The 16,745-nt window shown below is 45.6% G+C and overlaps 1 non-coding gene across 1 annotated transcript; it reads right to left on the bottom strand.

The window, feature by feature from the left end:
* Window positions 1–1,891: 1,891 nt before the first annotated feature.
* On the bottom strand, window positions 1,892–1,998 carry LOC126031645 (U6 spliceosomal RNA). The gene has a single exon (XR_007503478.1). It is a non-coding gene; the product is annotated as a U6 spliceosomal RNA (small nuclear RNA).
* Between the last annotated feature and the right edge of the window lie 14,747 nt (window positions 1,999–16,745).

Here is a 16,745-nt window from a genome sequence, read left to right as displayed (position 1 = left end):
CTTGAAATTACTATGATTCTCATATACTTCTGGTTGTGGTCTTCACATGTTTAGGTGTGGTACTCCCTGGAGGTCACACTCCATTGACTTGGGGGTGATTGCTCAGTGCTTCTGGGGCTCACACCCTTTAGTGATGGTGCTCACCACCCCACTCCTTATTTTGTGGTGTGACCTGGACCCACTGACCCACTTCCGGGACCAGAAATTCAGCAGTTCAGTTGGGTGTGTGCTCAGAGAAGTCTAAGATAGCACTAGGAATGGAACTTTTGGCAGAGGTTTGCCTAAACTCCTGGGCTCTCTCCCTACTTTCTGTGTTTGCTTATTTCTGAGTTGACAAAATACTCTTGGCAGGGAAGCACATGGATATTCTACCCAGACATCACCCAAGATAAATCCAAGAAACCTCTTTGCATAGATGATATCTCCTACAGAAACTACTGCAATCCGGGGCCAGAGAGATAGCATGAAGGTAAGGCATTTGCCTTGCATGCAGAAGGTCGGTGGTTGGAATCCTGGCATCCCATATGGTCCCCCGTGCCTGCCAGGGGTGATTTCTGAGCATAGAGCCAGGAGTGACCCCTGAGTGCTGCTGGATGTGACCCAAAAACTAAAAAAAAAGAAAAAAAAAAGAAAAAAGAAAGAAACTACTGCAATCCTAGTGCCTACTGCAGTCCAAGAAGAGTTTCAACAAGGGATTGGGCTGTCATGATGGTCCTGTACATGTTCTCGAGGTCACTGTGCAGGCACAATGGGGATGCCCTTGTCCCTGGTGTCCCTCTTCTTTTCCTTTTCTTCATGAGTCTGTGAAATTTTGGAAGATGCTTCTTCCTCACCCCCCAAATGTCTGACCTACAATGACATCCAGGTTTCTCCAAGTTTTGACCTTAGTCTTATAAAAGGAATCAAAGTCTCACTCCTTTTTCTGTTTTTCAGTTTGGTAGAAGATTGACAAAACTTAATTTTAAGTATGTAGATTTGGACCTTCTGAGTCTCAATAGTTCTTTTTTGTTTTGTTTGATTTGGGGACCACATCTGGCAGTGCTTAGTGCTTACTCCTGACTTTGTATTCAGGAACCACTTCTGGAAGTGCTCAGGGTACTAGATGAAACGCCTGGATCACAGTTATGTCGGCCTAGTGCACAGCAAATGCCCTCCCTTCTGTATTACCACTTGGCCCTTTTTCTTCTCTGTTTCTACCAGTGTTTTCTTTCTCATGGATATTAATTCTTTATCATGTGAATGGTAGGGAAATATTCTCTCCCAGCCTGTGGGCTCTTTTTGTCATTGTTTCTTTTTGCAGTGCAGAAACTTCTTTCTCAGGTTGATGTGGTCCCATTCATTGATTTATCTTTGCTTTGCCTGGCATGGTTAAGGGCATCGAATCATGGACGATGCCTGTAGATTCAATGTCATCAAATGCTCTGCCTATTTCTCCAACAGTGTCAATATTCCCGTGACTCTCAGTCCTCCTGTCATTCTCCTCCAGCTCATTTCAGACTCCCTGTGTTTTTGCACTTTGATGGGTGTCTGTTAAATGTCATTTTTATATCTGCCATCCAGTCTGAGTAATTGTAAACTGTGCATGAAGATCACTACATCGATGATGGCTAATGTTCCTTAGAATTTCTTTTTTTTTTTTTTTTTTTTTATTTTTGGGCCACACTCAGCAGGGGACTCTGCTCAGAAATAGCCCCTGGCAGGCACGGGGGACCATATGGGACACTGGGATTCGAACCAACCACCTTAGGTCCTGAATCGGCTGCTTGCAAGGCAAACACCGCTGTGTTATCTCTCGGGACCCTGTTCCTTAAAATTTCTTTCTGCTCCCTACATTGTGTTTTTATTGTGATATTTTTTCTCACCCCCCCCCATTGTCTGCCTACATTTTTTTAAAAATATAGAACGCTTCACGAATTTGTGTATCATCCTTGTGCAGAGACCATGCTAATCTTCTCTGTATCATTCCAATTTTAGTATATGTGCTGCCGAAGTGAGCATTCTGCCTACATTGTTTACCTGTCTATTTTTTTTTTTTTTTTTGGTTTTTCAATCACACCCGGCAGCGCTCAGGGGTTACTCCTGATTCTATGCTCAGAAATTGCTCCTGGCAGGCTCAGGGTTCATATGGGATGCCGGGATTTGAACCACCGACCTTCTGCATGAGAGGCAAACACCTTACCTCCATGCTATCTCTCTGGCCCCTACCTGCCTAATTTTTTAACATGAACTGAACTCTTTAATGATTTCATTATTTTCTCTAGATGTTGAAATCTGGAGATTACTTTCACAAATTGAACATACAGACTTCAAGCATTTTCTTTCACAAATTGAACATACAGACTTCAAGCATTTTCTTTTCCTTCTTCTTTCCCCCCTAATTCCCTTCCCTTACTTGTTCCTGTGATGAGCAAGGGGAGGCAGGGAAGGAGAAGACATAGGCACTAAGTTACAATCACTGCGGCATGCTGGAGATAGTGTGGAGATTGGCATGCTTTGTGGTGGTGCCAGGGGGACTCCCAAATATCAGAGCTTCTGGGATGGTGCTTGGCACCTGTGGGGTGGTTTTAGGAATATATCTCTCAGCATACTTACAAAGCAGGAGCTTTGCTACTACCTGTCCCAGGCTTTCTACTCACAAGACTTTCTTCACAAGGTGTCCACTCATTTGCTATTTACTGTTTCCCTTCCTGGGAGCAAAAAAGTTGTTTGATAGTAAAATAAACATCTTTTCTTATGCCGAGGGCTAATTTTGGCCTGCATTTTAGTTCTATAGTATATTTCTTTTACTAAATAATTTTTTGATATTGTTTCTTGGTACAATCAACATCTGTGTACATTTATATACATGTTTACTAATTTTTTTTACAAATATTTATTTATTTATGTGATTTTTGGTTCACACCTGTTGATACTCAGGGGTTACTTCTGGTCTGTACTGAGAGGTTACTCCTGGCTCTGCTCTCAGGGGTTACTCCTGGCTCTGTGCTCAGGAATTACTCCTGACTCTGTACTCAGGGGTTACTTCTGACAGTATGTGAGGGACCATACCTGCTGTGCTATATTGCTCCAGCTAGCTCCAATGTGTTTACTCACTGTTCTTTCACTATGCTTCAAGCTTCCTTTGGGGACCAGTCTCCCTTTTTTGCATCAGAAAAGCTACCATCAGAAGAGCTCTTAGCAGTGTTCCTGACAACACGCATGCTCTGTTTTTTGTTTTTTCTTTATTTCTTCTTGTTTGGAACCATCAATTTCAGTGGGTTAACACTGAAGATGTTCATGGTTGACACCTCTCAGCACGTTGGTTTAATTTCATTGTAGTTGGGCCTCCACTGTTTCTGCTGCTTGTCATTCTAATTATAGACAATTAGGTAGGTCTTTTGATAGAAATCAAGACAGTGTTTTGTTAAAATTTTTTGGGGGGAACCACTCCCAGCAGTGATCTGGGTTTACTCCTGGCTCTGTGCTTAGGGCTCACTCTTAGTGATGCTCAGGGGCCATATGTGGCATCAAGAATTGGTCTATAGGGGCCGGGCGGTGGCGCTAAAGGTAAGGTGCCTGCTTTGTCTGCGCTAGCCTTGGACGGACCTCGGTTCGATCCCCCGGTGTCCCATATGGTCCCCCAAGCCAGGAGCAACTTCTGAGCACATCGCCAGGAGTAACCCCTGAGCGTTACCGGGTGTGGCCCAAAAACCAAAAAAAAAAAAAAAAAAAGAATTGGTCTACGATGAGCAAAGAGCAAATTAAGTGCCTTAACCACTATACTAACACCCTGGTCCCAAGAAAGCATTTTAAAGATATTTTCATTTTGATTTTCCAAAATTTTCTGCCTTACATGTGTCAAGATATGCATTTCTTTTCATTTATCTTGTTAGGGCTGGCTCTTCCTGAATTTGATGGCCTACATCTAATATCATTCTAAAAAAGCTTGGTCATTCTGCCTTTCTCTCTCCCATCTCCTGTGTTCTCTCTACTTTGGCCTTTGGGAAGGCCAACTGAGAAATATAAAGGCCCTTTTATTCTCTCTTTCAAATCTACTAAACTCTTTTTATATTCTTCTACATTTTCTCTCTTGGTATATATTCTTCTCCTGCCCACCCCCACTTGCATTTTTAATACTAATCTTGTCTGTTTGTTTTGGGGCCACACCCAACTGTGCTCAGGGTTTACTTGTGGGTCTGTACTCAGTGATCACTTCTGATGGGGTTTCGGGGCTTCTCTGGGAGGCTGAGAGCGAACCTGGATTGAACACATGCAAGGCAAACACTCTGCTCACTATATTATGGCTCTGGCTTTGTACTAGATTCTTACTCTGACCAGTTCTTTCTTCTAGTTTACCAATTCTTGCTTTAGTTGTGTCTAGTCTACTATTTAGTCTATTCATTGAACTTTTATTTTCTGTGTTGTTAATTTTTTGTTTGTTGTTGTTATTGTTGTTATTTCACCACTCACAGCTATAGCTCAGGGCTTACTTCTTCCTCTGAGCTCAGGAATTACTTCAGGCAAGACTCAGAGAACCATGTGGAATTTTTAAAAAGCTGCTATAAATAATCTTGGTCATGCCCCTGTTCCCACGGGCCGTTCCACAGGCACCCCTTTTATTTAATTTTATTTTTATGAAATACCAGAAATCAAACCAGGATGTCACATGCATCCCAAACATGGTATATCATGAGGTCTCTTCTCACACAGGTGCTACTTTCAGCTTAATTTTTTAGTTTCTTTGGCTATCTTTGTGCGTTTTTTTCTTCACACAATATGAACAAATACTGAGTGCAATTTTTTTTTATTTTCTCCCTTATCACACAAAAGAAAGTTAATTATACTCTTGCCTGGTATATGATTTTGTTATAAAACAATGTGCCTTGGATACCTTTTCATATCAGCACTTTATTATCTACTTTTTAAAACTGTTGTCTAGGGGTTGGAGCAACAGTACAAAGGGTACGGCACTTGCTTTGTAAGCATCCAACCAGGCATCCAGCCTGGCATCCCATGTGGACTCCTGAACACTGCCAGGAGTAATTCCTGAGTGCAGAGCCAGGAGTAAGCCCTGAACATTGCCAGATGCTTCCCCCAAACCAAATAAAATAAAATAAACTATGGTCTAATATTTCATTATTTGCAGGAAACATAGTTGTTTTGACCAGCCTCCTAGTGATAGATATTTTTGGGTGGCTTTCATATTTTATTCTAACAAAGTTGTTATTGAGTCACTTGAGGACAGCTCACTTGGGAAACATAGGTTTATCTAGCAATTTGCTGAAGTTAAATTTCTGGGGAAAACACTTGATGCAAGTTTAATTTGTATTTGCACAAATTTACATATAGGCATGTTTGTATACACACAACATACACCTATAAGTGCATACATACATACATGCCTCTGTAGCATGAAACCAATTTTTCCTCCTGCCATCAATGCCTGGGTGAATCTGTTTCCCTCTACTAGACTATGTGGTCAAACAACTAGCATTTTATTTAGTTAATTTTTCCTTTCAACAATGTGTTCTTTTTTTTTTTATATAAAACAACAACAACAAACTCTTTGTTTCATTTTCCAAATTTCATGATGAAATATCTGAAAAATTCATAATATTTAAACATATTTATTAGAACTTCTACATCATATCATACCAAGATTGGCGAATGTTGGTATGTCTCATTATTTTTTATGGGGGAGGCCACACCCAGCTGTGCTCAGGGTTTGCTTCTGGATCTGTGCTTAAGAATCACTCCTGGTGGGTCTCAGGGGATCATGTGGGGGTTCTGGGGATTGAGCCCAGGTCGAATGTGTGCAAGGCAAGTAAGTGCCTTGCCCACTGTCTTACGGCTCCAGCCCTTTTCCATGTTCTTCCATGTACAACTAACAGTCTGGGGACACAAGCAGAATCATTTGATTTCCTGGAAAGACTGAGGCCCAGAAAGAAGAATTTGTCTGACATCACTGACTGAGCAAGGGGGCAAAGCAGGGACCCAGACCAGCACTGGAGTGCAAGACCAGTTTTCTCCTTGGCAGCCACTTCACATATAGCTACCCTGTAATTCACAGACAGTGAAATTCCAGCATCTGGAAATGCAATTATAGGCCATGTGATCTGATATTTCTATCAAGAACAACAGATCTGAATGTCCAGCAAGAGAGCAGGAGGGCAGAGCTCAGAAGAAGGAGGTTTGAAAATAAATGTGGGTTTTATGAATGTTCTGTGGTTTGTGTTTGGCCATGCATGGAAGTTTTGCGATGGGCTTCTTAGTGGCCAAGGGCTTGTGAAAACATCAATGTGTCACTGAGCTCCAACCTGAATGGAAAAAGGGCCAAACAATCTCTGACTAAGAAGCTGACTCATGCTCCTTTGGAAGAAATTGAGCCGTGCCTGAGATTTTTCCATCTGTCTTGTAGCTGAAACATTTCTTCCTAACACCCAGAGTCCTGCATGGGCCTTGACCTTTCTTCTGTTGTGTGTATGTGACTTAGTGATATAGTCTGTGCTAGGAATGCACCATGTGCAGGAACTGCCAAGTCCTGAAGGGGCCAGAGAGCTCCAGGGAATACAGAGTGCAGGAGTTTGTCCTGAGTCTACCCTAAAAGAGAGAAGTCTGAGCCCCAGGCATGAGGTGTCCATCTTAGAAGCCAAACTGCACCAGTATCTCTCTGCTGGTATTGCTTATCGCTTAATAAGCTTTGGCTACTTGAGACAGAGGATGTCTGCTTTCTGTAGCCTCAGAAGCCACAAACATAAAGCAGATAGTAATATCTACCCAACCATGTTTATCATTGGAGTTTTGCAACAGACAAGAAATGATAAAAGATATGGAAAGATCTTGGCGTGAAGTAAGAGATCTAAATTAAAAAGTGCGATATTCGGGGGCCGGGCGGTGGCGCTGGAGGTAAGGTGCCTGCCTTACCTGCGCTAGCCTAGGAGACGGACCGCGGTTCGATCCCCCGGCGTCCCATATGGTCCCCCAAGCCAGGAGCGACTTCTGAGCACATCGCCAGGAGTAACCCCTGAGCGTTACCGGGTGTGGCCCAAAAACCAAAAAAAAAAAAAAAAAAAAAAAAAAAGTGCGATATTCGGGTCCGGAGAGATAGCACAGCAGTAAGGCGTTTGCTTTGCATGCAGAAGGACGGTGGTTCGAATCCCAACATCTCATATCCCCGGTGCCTGCCAGGGGCGATTTCTGAGCGTAGAGCCTGAGCGCTGCTGGGTGTGACCAAACAACAACAACAACAACAAAAAACCTCGAAAAACAAAAAAAAGTGCAATGACGATGATAGTGGGAAATAATCACTCTTGACAAGAACTGAATGCTGAAGCAGGTTACGTGAGATGCATGATATTGTTTAAGTCACAGCATTACAAACCACAGTGTCTAAAACAAAAACAAAAAAAAGAAAGACACACCTAGAGACACAGAGAGAGAGAGAGAGAGAGAGAGAGAGAGAGAGAGAGAGAGAGAGAGAGAGAGAGAGAGGAAGAGGAAGAGGAAGAGGAAGAGGAGAGAGTCTAATCAAGGAAATAGCTTGTGTCTAGGAATAACAAAGTGGGTAGGTATTAACAATAATTGTTAAAATAAAACTATCCCCAGTTTAACACTTGCTATCTGCCATGCATTCTGGAGAGTGCCTTTTAAACCAGAAGCAAATGAGTTCTCTCCATAACCCGTGAAACACCCCTATACAACCATGAAACTCACCAGCCAAACAGCTTTGTCTTTTCAGACAAAGATCCCAAGAGCCAAAGGAAATGGGTGGGAACAGAATTGCAGCTGTAGAGGGGAGGACAGAGGAGCTTGGGAAGGATAGACTCAAACCACAGGGCCATTTTATTTTGTTAGTGCACCAAAAGAGGGCAGTGTGAGGTAGAGAAATTTGGCCAAGAAATCCTTGTGGGTTGCCCCAAGATGTAGTGTGTGTGTGTGTGTGTGTGTGTGTGTGTGTGTGTGTGTGTGTTAGATTGTCTCTAGGCCCATGGAAGGTTCCACTAAGAGACACTTAAATCCCAGGAAACTGCTTTGCCAATAGGCAGGAAAGACCAAGATCTAGAGTCCTGGATCAGAGGGACACCTGCTTGCTAGGCAGTTCCTAGACTTGGGATCCTTTGGTGGTGACACAAACCATAGCATCTGTTGGTCTCTTCAGCACTGTCCCTGGAAAGTGGTGCTTAGCTGCTGTGAGGCCCTGAGACACAGAAATGGGGAGTGCAGAGCCCTTCCAGAAACATCACAGCATGGTGCTCTGACTTTCTAGCAGAGGAAAGGGGGACCGTCAGGTGGGGGCAGCAACAAGAAAAATCCCCATAGACTAATATTCTCCTCCAAGCTTTTAGGAAGTATTCTCCTACTCATGAGATCATGGGGGTGTGTGTTATCATTGGGGTTATTGTTCACATAGCAAGAGGAGGAGGAGGAGGGGTCCAAGGGGTCTCTAACACTGATAGCTGGGGGAGGAGGGTGCAATTGGAGCCCAGATCACTACTGGGTGCCCAAAGCAGAGGACCTGATCCTGTGGCAGTTTGTCCTGTAGGTGATAGATAAATCCACATGACTCTGGTGGCATAAGTGCTCAGAGTCTACTTCCAAATCAGTGCTCAGGGATCACTCCTGGTAGTGCTGGTGGAGAAGGATATGCCTTGTTAGAGCTTGAACTTGGGGCCCCTGCATATATAGAATACTCCAACCTTTTCAGTTGGACCATGTGCTTTGTGACAGGCATGGACCAAAAAAGGCAGCACCACAGAAACAGGTGGAGGCAGCTCCGACCTTCCCGTGTCCTGCAGAGAGGTAGCTGGCTCACCGTGGAATGTGGTCACCCCCAGAGAGGGCCCAGCTTCAGCTGCTTCACAGGCCTATGGTTGGAGAGTCCTAAGGCCCTATTTGGAACCTGAAGCAAGGCTGGTCATTTGGGAGTGGGAGGATGCTCAGCCCAGGCCAGCTGGCCTGACTCAGGCAGGCTCAGTGCATGGGAGGTGCGGTTTTGCAGCTTCCAACCTGTAAGATGACACCCAGTAATTAACCCCAAATAAAGGCATTCCCCCATCTTCCTCTTTCCTTAAAATCTATCTTTGTATTTTTTGGGGGGGGGGGTTTGGATCACACCAGGCAGCACTCAGGGGTTATTCTTGGCTCTACTCTCAGAAATCACTCCTGGCGGGCTCGGGGGACCATATGGGATTCCGTGATTCCAACCACCGTCTTTGTGCATGAAGTCAAATGCCCTGCCTCCATACCATCTCTTTGGCCCCCAAATTTATCTTTTGATATATAAAAGCCCACCTGGATAGGTACCTCTCTCTCTCTCTCTCTCTCTCTCTCTCTCTCTCTCTCTCTCTCTCTCTCTCTCTCTGTCTCTCTCTCTTGAAAGAGACAATTTCTGATGAATTTTGTACTGGGTTTAATAAAGATGAGTTTTGACTTTTGGCTCTGGCAGAAACCACAAGAGAGAAGCCATGAAAAGCCACTGACTCCATTATTCTTTCTTGATTAGTTTCGCCAAAAACCCTGCTTCTTTAGACCTGTCTGTATAAGTAGGGGTTTGAAATACGGTGCCTGGGGTGATCCTACAACTAGTGGGTTTTATTTTACAACTGGCACCCAAGCAAGGACCCAAGAACCCAAGAAGACTCCATTAATGGTGAATGCCTTGACCCTCTGGTGGCTAATCACTATGACAGCCTCCTTCCACAGGACTGAGCGTGCAATGCTTTTCACTGGAACATTGGTGCACATGGCCCCTGTTCTGAACATGGCAGAGGTCCCCTCATGTGGGAAGAAGCAGGCAGTGACGGGAGAGATGAAGACTCTGAGCAGTGGCTGATGGCCACCACCTTTCTTCTACCAAAGGTGCTTTGTGTGAGGATCTTGCCCCCCCCCCAACCTGTAGCAACTTATCAAGGTCACTGATGGGGTAGAAGCCAAGAGAAAGCCCCACTTAAGGACAACAGCAGAGAGATGAGCGGGGCCCACACTCAGATTCTGGCTCAGGAACCAAAGGTCTTTCTACCCCAGATGACCTCAGCAGCCTTCTACAGAAGGAGAAGATGGAGGATTCAAGCCCAGCTGAAATACAACCGAGTAGCTGCTTTCAGAACCTCCTGTAACTTTCTTCTAGATTAATATCTCAATCCTTTTTGCATGGGTCACTATATTGTTGGTTAAATAGTGTGTTCTACCTGTATAGCTCTTAATAGTTAACTACTCATTTGTTCTATGCCCACTGCAAACAGAAAAGTTTGTATCCAACTTTAGTGGTTTAATATTAGTTTGCACAGTTCCAGGGTGATGCATAATGTTGTTAGATTTTAATAGATCTCAGCTATCTATCCTAGTGAATGTTTCCTAATTGCTGTGATGCTTTATTATGTATGTTATGTAGCAATATATTCTCAAATTATGTCTGTAAAAATGTTCTGTGACTTCATCCAAAGGAGTCAATGGAAAAGGAACTTGGGTACTATAAACTCTTTTTACAATGTTCATTATAAGAATATTTTAGCAAACTTAATTTTAAACTGCATATATATCTGTAGAAATGTTCTTATAATTTTGTTTAGAGAAGTTTATGAAAAAGTAATTTGGGCATTCTAGACTCGTGTTACAGTGCTTGGTGTAAGAATGTTTAAAAAATTTCTAATTATGTGTATCTGCAAAAAGGCTCTAATGTTTAGACTTCATAGGAACAGTTTATGAAAATATTTTGTGATAGGTATAAAATAAAGGTATGGAAAAAGCTGATTGTTTTGAGGATATGTATGCACAATCTGGTCTTTGATGCCTTTTATAGCCAGCTTTCACTGTGCCTGTTGCAAAATAAAAACCACTTTTATAAGTTCTGATTTGGGTTTACTGCCTCTGACAGAGAACTGTAGAACAAAGCTTTCATAGCTTTTCTCAATTTTTTTTTTTGCTTTAAACAAAAAGGGTGAACTTGTAAGATATCACCTAGCAATTAACCCAAAATAAAGGCATTTCCCCCCACGTTCCTCTTTCCTTAAAACCTATCTTTTGGATAGGTACTTTTTTTTTTATTTCTTTCATTTTATTATACTCATTTAGGTGGGAGGGGGACAACAGAAAGGGCAAATCACTAGCACATGGCATTCAGATAATGAGTGGCAGAGTGAAGGGTTCAAATCCAGACCATCTGACTTAAGAGTCTTATTTTAAACCAGTATTCTATGCTGACTTTCCACGTTTGAGGATGGGAGAGAAGGCACTCTTTGTTTTGCTTCATTTTGGATAGGTACTTTTTTATCTCTCTCTCTTGACTGTCCCCCTCCTGGTCAATTTTGTACTGGGTTTAATAAAGAAAGAGGAGTTCTGGCTTTTGGCTCGGGCTGAGATTACATGAGAAGCCACTGACTCCATTATTCTTTCCTGACTGTCCTGGTTTATTAATCCTTCACCGCTGCTCTTCAGACCCATCTGCATGGCTGTATGGGGGTTAGAAATATGGTGCCCAGGATAATCTCACAACTTGTGGGTTTTATTTTAAATTTACATTAACCTTCAATCTAAGGTCTCATTTTTAGCTTACTCCGGAACTTGGCCCTCCTGGTGCTTGCTCATTCTCTAGGCACTTTGTTCTCTCCATGACCCTGTCCCCGCTATGTTATGCACCCCCTTCACAAGGGCCAGCTGCTTTCTGTGCCCTTAGAAACCATTTGTTGACTGAGTCAGTACCCCAGGAGCAACTTCCAACACTGTTTCAGCTCCCCAAACTTCCTAACTCGGACTTGGCTAATTGAACCAGAGGCTCTGCCAAGAGTCATGCTCTGTGGGGGTGACAGTGAGGTGATGTGGATCCCAGCTGGCTCCAGCTGCTGGGACTTAGTGATAAAAGGAGAAGTGTTTGTGGTGGGGCGGGAGTGACCCCCATGTTTGTCACCGAGAATGACTGGGGAGCTGATGGGAATCAGCCTCACTTGCTACCCAAGTGCCCAGTGGGGAGAAGTGGTGGTAAAGAATTTTCTGCCCTCTTAGGTCTGTGGTCACAGACTTGACCCAATATGTGCTGTGCTGTGAGGCGCCATCTGCATCTCTAGATTGCAGACCCGGTAGTGTGCAGATTTGGGGTGTCAAGTCCTTGGCCTATCACTTATCTGTCCCCACGACTTCTGTCTGGTCACGTAGCTTCTCTGAACCTCACACTCCAAATGTGGCCAAGACCTTCCTCACAGGGGTTCTAGTAAAAAGATATGAAGATCTGCTTCATGTTGGCATTGAGCCCTAAAGAAAGGACATGATACCCCTGGTGGGGTCAGCCAGGCATGACAGCAGCTCCCAACACCACATATGTGCCTCAATCCTACTCTTATTGCTATGGTGCAGACAGGCTCTCCATGGCGTCCTGCTATTTAACCCCCAATTTGTACACCTTGGTGGGTCTGGGTATATGGGTACTGCTGGAATGGGTGAGGCTGAGAGCCTGGTCTGCAGCCCCCACATTGCACCCCACACTGCAGTCCCACCATCATTCACACACCCTCCATGCTGTGGGCCTTCCACAGATGAAAGAACCTTGATCTATTCGCTACTGTAACTATGCAGCAGTTGGTGTCTTGGCTTTGCTCTCCAGTGACCATTACGAGGGGAAGTGATGTGAGGGGAAGGGTAAAATGAAACAGATGGCCCATGTGCTAGGCTAGTGCTTGGTGGTGGGCTACAGGGAAATAGGCAGAGTGTCTTCTGCTCTTATCTTCCTTTTGCCTAGGTTTAAAATCTGTATAATATGCTCTTTAAAAAAAAAAAGGAGCAATGGGGCTAGAGTGATAGCACAGCAGAGAGGGCATTTTTCTTGCACATGGCTGATTTGGGTTTGATCCCTGACATCCTATATGGTCCCTCAAGCCTGCCAGAATTAATTCCTGAGTCCAGAGCCAGGAGTAACCCCTGAGTCCTGCCAGGTATGGCCCCCTCCAAAAAAGGAGGTGCAAGAAAAGACTCCCCTTTCCCCCTTGCACCTGGTGAACACATGGGCCAGATAATAGTGCAGACACGGGGGAGTTGAACCACCCAATGTATTAGAGTAAAAAGATGAAGAAATGGGGCTATTGGGTGACTCTGGGAGTGGGGAGTGGGAGAAAAACTGGGTTTCCATCCAGGGCCAGGGGCCCTTGCCAGGAGAGGGCAATGCACTTATTTGCTTATTTACTTATTTAGGTTTGGTTACACGTAACCTGACTGATCCAGAGAGAAGATCATCAGAACAGAGACCTGCCTCTCTTGAAAGATGCCTGCCCCTCCCTTCCAATATACCCACTGCCCACATCTAAAAGGGCAAAACCTGGTGGGAACTAGCTTTTTCTCAGCTCTCTGGGAGCCTGTCTGTCCACCTAGGGGGCTCCAGGAGACAGCAGGTTTCTTGTTTCTGCCTCTCTTCACTCCAGAGACGTAGGGCGGGGGGGGGGGGGCACAGCGGTCTTTGGCTTTGAGAAGCTGCTGTTGCAATCTTAGAAGTAGAGTTTCGGGTGAGGCAATAATAGAGACTGCTCCCCAAGGACCAAAGGCCTTCCAGGCACTCAGGCATGATAAGGAGGTCCTTGGCACCTCTCCAATGAATGCTGTCCCCAGCAGGCAGAACTGGTGTAACTTCTACCTGATCTCATGGCTCACAGCTCTCAGGGGTAGCAGCTGCTCTGTAATGCAGGACAAATCCCTGTGCTTAAGGGAGCCTGCAGAGTGCCCTGGATGACTGTGGAGCAGGAGAAGGCCAGGGAGAATGGCCACAGATGTATCTCCTGGAGCTCTGCCTGAGCAGAGTTCTTCTGATCCCTGATCCTGGCTGGGAGGGCGGCAGACACTGTTTCCCAGGAACAGCTCACAGAGACCATTTGCGTTTGATCTCAGCCTTACTGGGCTTGGCTGGTCGATCCTTTGCTCCTAAGGGTAGTGCTTTGCCTGGAGCAGGCACTCAAGTGCCAGGCTTGGCTCACAGCATAGGAATGGTTGAGTTTCTGGTTGGGTAAGCCTGGGTCCCCCTAGGATGAGAAGTCCCAGTCATAGCAGACATCTGTGGATAGTACTAACCCAGCTGGCCTGGAACCCCATTCAGCACAATAGGCTTATTAAGATTCCATAGGAAGCTGGGGAAGCAGGCAGAAGGTATCTCTGTGCTTCTACTGTGGCCAAGAGTGGTGGGTGATGCCATATAACATCCTGGCTGGCAGCCAGGACACAGGAAGAGGGGGTATGTCACCCCAGTTCTCGGGCCTCAGTTTATCCCTCCTCAAATGAGCATCTGACACTTTACGTATTGCTCAGACAACAAACACATTTTCAGCATTATGGAGGAAAACAAAAAGGACGATGTGGTTGCTCAGAGATGAGGGTGGGACCAGCCAGTGTGTTGGCCTCTGGGGGGGTTCTTTGTGAATCAGGTGCCACCTGCTGGCATTTCTGGCCACGACCCCACAACTGTCAGAAAGTGCAAAGGATGTTGGCTGCAAGGCAGCGGAGGCAGCAGAAGATTACCAAGTGCAACAAGTGGCAGCTGCGATGGGGTTTGGCATTTTAAAAATAGCATTGCAAGGTTTGGGGCAGCTGAAGGCAACTCTCCCCCACTGAAATCAGCCCACTGGGGTTTCCATGACAGGCTGATAGGGGGTATCTCAGCACTTTCAAGGGAGAGTTTCAAGATCTCCCCTGGAACAGCCATGCTGGGAAAGGCTTTGCTGCCCCATTTTCCATGGGCTGTTCATTTTCCAACTCCCATTCAAATGAATAATCAAATAATAATTTGTGAACGTAATGTCATTTGTAAGTACCAAACACATGGCAGAGGATAGAATGAAGGGGAAAAATCAGACTAGGATTTAGTTTCCTGAGAACTCATGGTTGAGGGAAACAGGCTAATCTAAGAATCACACAGATTTGGCACAGCACACAGCCAGAAGTGTGTGAAGGAGGCAAAGACAGAGCAACAGCAGGGAGGTTGAAGCCATTAGGGTGGACAGGGCAAGCAAGAAAGTTACAGCTGGAAGACTGGCCCAAAAGTGAGCGGGGATTAACTAGTGGCAAAGGAGGACAGGACATTCAGGGCAGAGAAAGAGTGTATGCAAAGGTCCTGAGACCAGTGGGCGCAATGCACATGGGAGTGAGACTGGAGAGACGTGGAGGCAGGAGAGGGAGCAGCATTCCAGACAGGAGCTTCTGGGTTGGGCAGAGTGTCTGGACTCCAAACCTTGTGAAAGTGATTATATGAGTTATAGTGGGAGTATCATGGGGGAGTCAGAGTGGGGTTGGTTACATAATCAGAGGCTGCGTTTTGAGTCCTCAGGATGCATTTGGAGACATGGGAGCAGAGGGGAGACGGTCGATCAATTAATCAGTTTAACAGCCAGGACTGATGGGGGTCTGGGCCGGGGTAAAGGGAACTGCATTTGAGATGAAAGGAAGTAGCCCTACTGTATAGGACCTTAGTGGTGGCTGACAAGGCTGGTCTGAGAGAGAGAGAGAGAGAGAGAGAGAGAGAGAGAGAGAGAGAGAGAGAGAGAGAGAGAGAGAGAGAGAGAGAGAGAGAGAGAATGAGAAAGATAGAGATAGAGACAGAGACAGAGAGACAGAGAGAGGAGAGACAGAGAGACCAGGGGACTCTGACTCAGAACCTTCTAGCTGAATGGGGCATAGCAGTCGGGGCTGAGCTTGAAAGAGTTCAGCTGCTCACCCTGGGGCTGCAGGAGGGCACAGGGGTGATGTGCTTCCACAGGCACTGAGCTCTACCTTGTGGGGAACTGGAATAAAGTCCTGGTGCCAATGTGAAATGTGATTTCTGGTGTGTGTGTGTATATGTGTCTGGCACTGCTGCGGGTGTAACTCTGAGGTGAGCAGTGCAACCCAATGTGTATGTCTCTGGTAACTGCAATAACAACAACATCTACTACTACTGCTGCTGCTATTACTATTACTGTTAGTATGGGAAGCTGTGGGATGGGAAGACAGGTACAGGGGCTTAGGGGCATGTTTTGCATGTCCCCTATCTTCCTGTGGACTCCAGCAATTTGTGACCCAAGTGTACTGTGGATACAACCCTGTCATCTCTGAGCACCACCAGGGGGGGTTTGGAGACTCTCAGCATTGCTCTGTGTGGCCCTAAAGGTGTCAACACAACTGTGGGCTCCAAGCAATACCACACTCCTGGCCCCCACATTGAACCTCCAATTAGCCAAGAATCTCGGGAAGTGGCATCTTGGAAGCAACTGCACTCTGCTCCCAAACAGGAAGGGCAAAGATACATCCAAAAAGTGGGAGGGGTTCTGTGTATTTGGGAGTAAAGGCTCAACTCAAACCTCTGACTTCAGACACTGAGGGTCTGCTAGGTCAGCCCCACGCCCCTCAGAGCTTTCCAGTCTCACCCCTGTGCATGGGAGGGGATCCTGTGTCTTGCTGGGTCAGGAAGATGCTGCTGCCTTGAATAAAGGTGGAGCAAGGAATGAGATGGGTGTTGGCAGAGAAACTGAGACCCAGAGAGGCAGGACTGTGCATGGGGCTGGACTCCAGTAGATACTGTCTGAGGGTTGAGAGTCTTCCTCTCCCTAGATGGCTGCTTTCTCACTGGGCAGATGAGTCTGGGACTCAGAACCCCCCAACTGTCTAGGTCTACAACGTTGCCTTCCTCCTCAGCCGGCTAGTTCAGCTTCTACATCTGGGCTCAAACCACTTCCTCCCTCTGGATCCCCTGTGGGAGTTTTCCTGAGCCCCTCTCCTTCCAAAATAGCCTCCCCATTCATGAGTGACTTTTTTTTTTTTTGGTT

This window comes from Suncus etruscus, chromosome 15, assembly GCF_024139225.1.
Source record: "Suncus etruscus isolate mSunEtr1 chromosome 15, mSunEtr1.pri.cur, whole genome shotgun sequence".
NCBI lineage: Eukaryota > Metazoa > Chordata > Mammalia > Eulipotyphla > Soricidae > Suncus > Suncus etruscus.
Note: the sequence above shows the minus strand (reverse complement) of the source record. Positions and strands in the feature narration are given on the sequence as shown.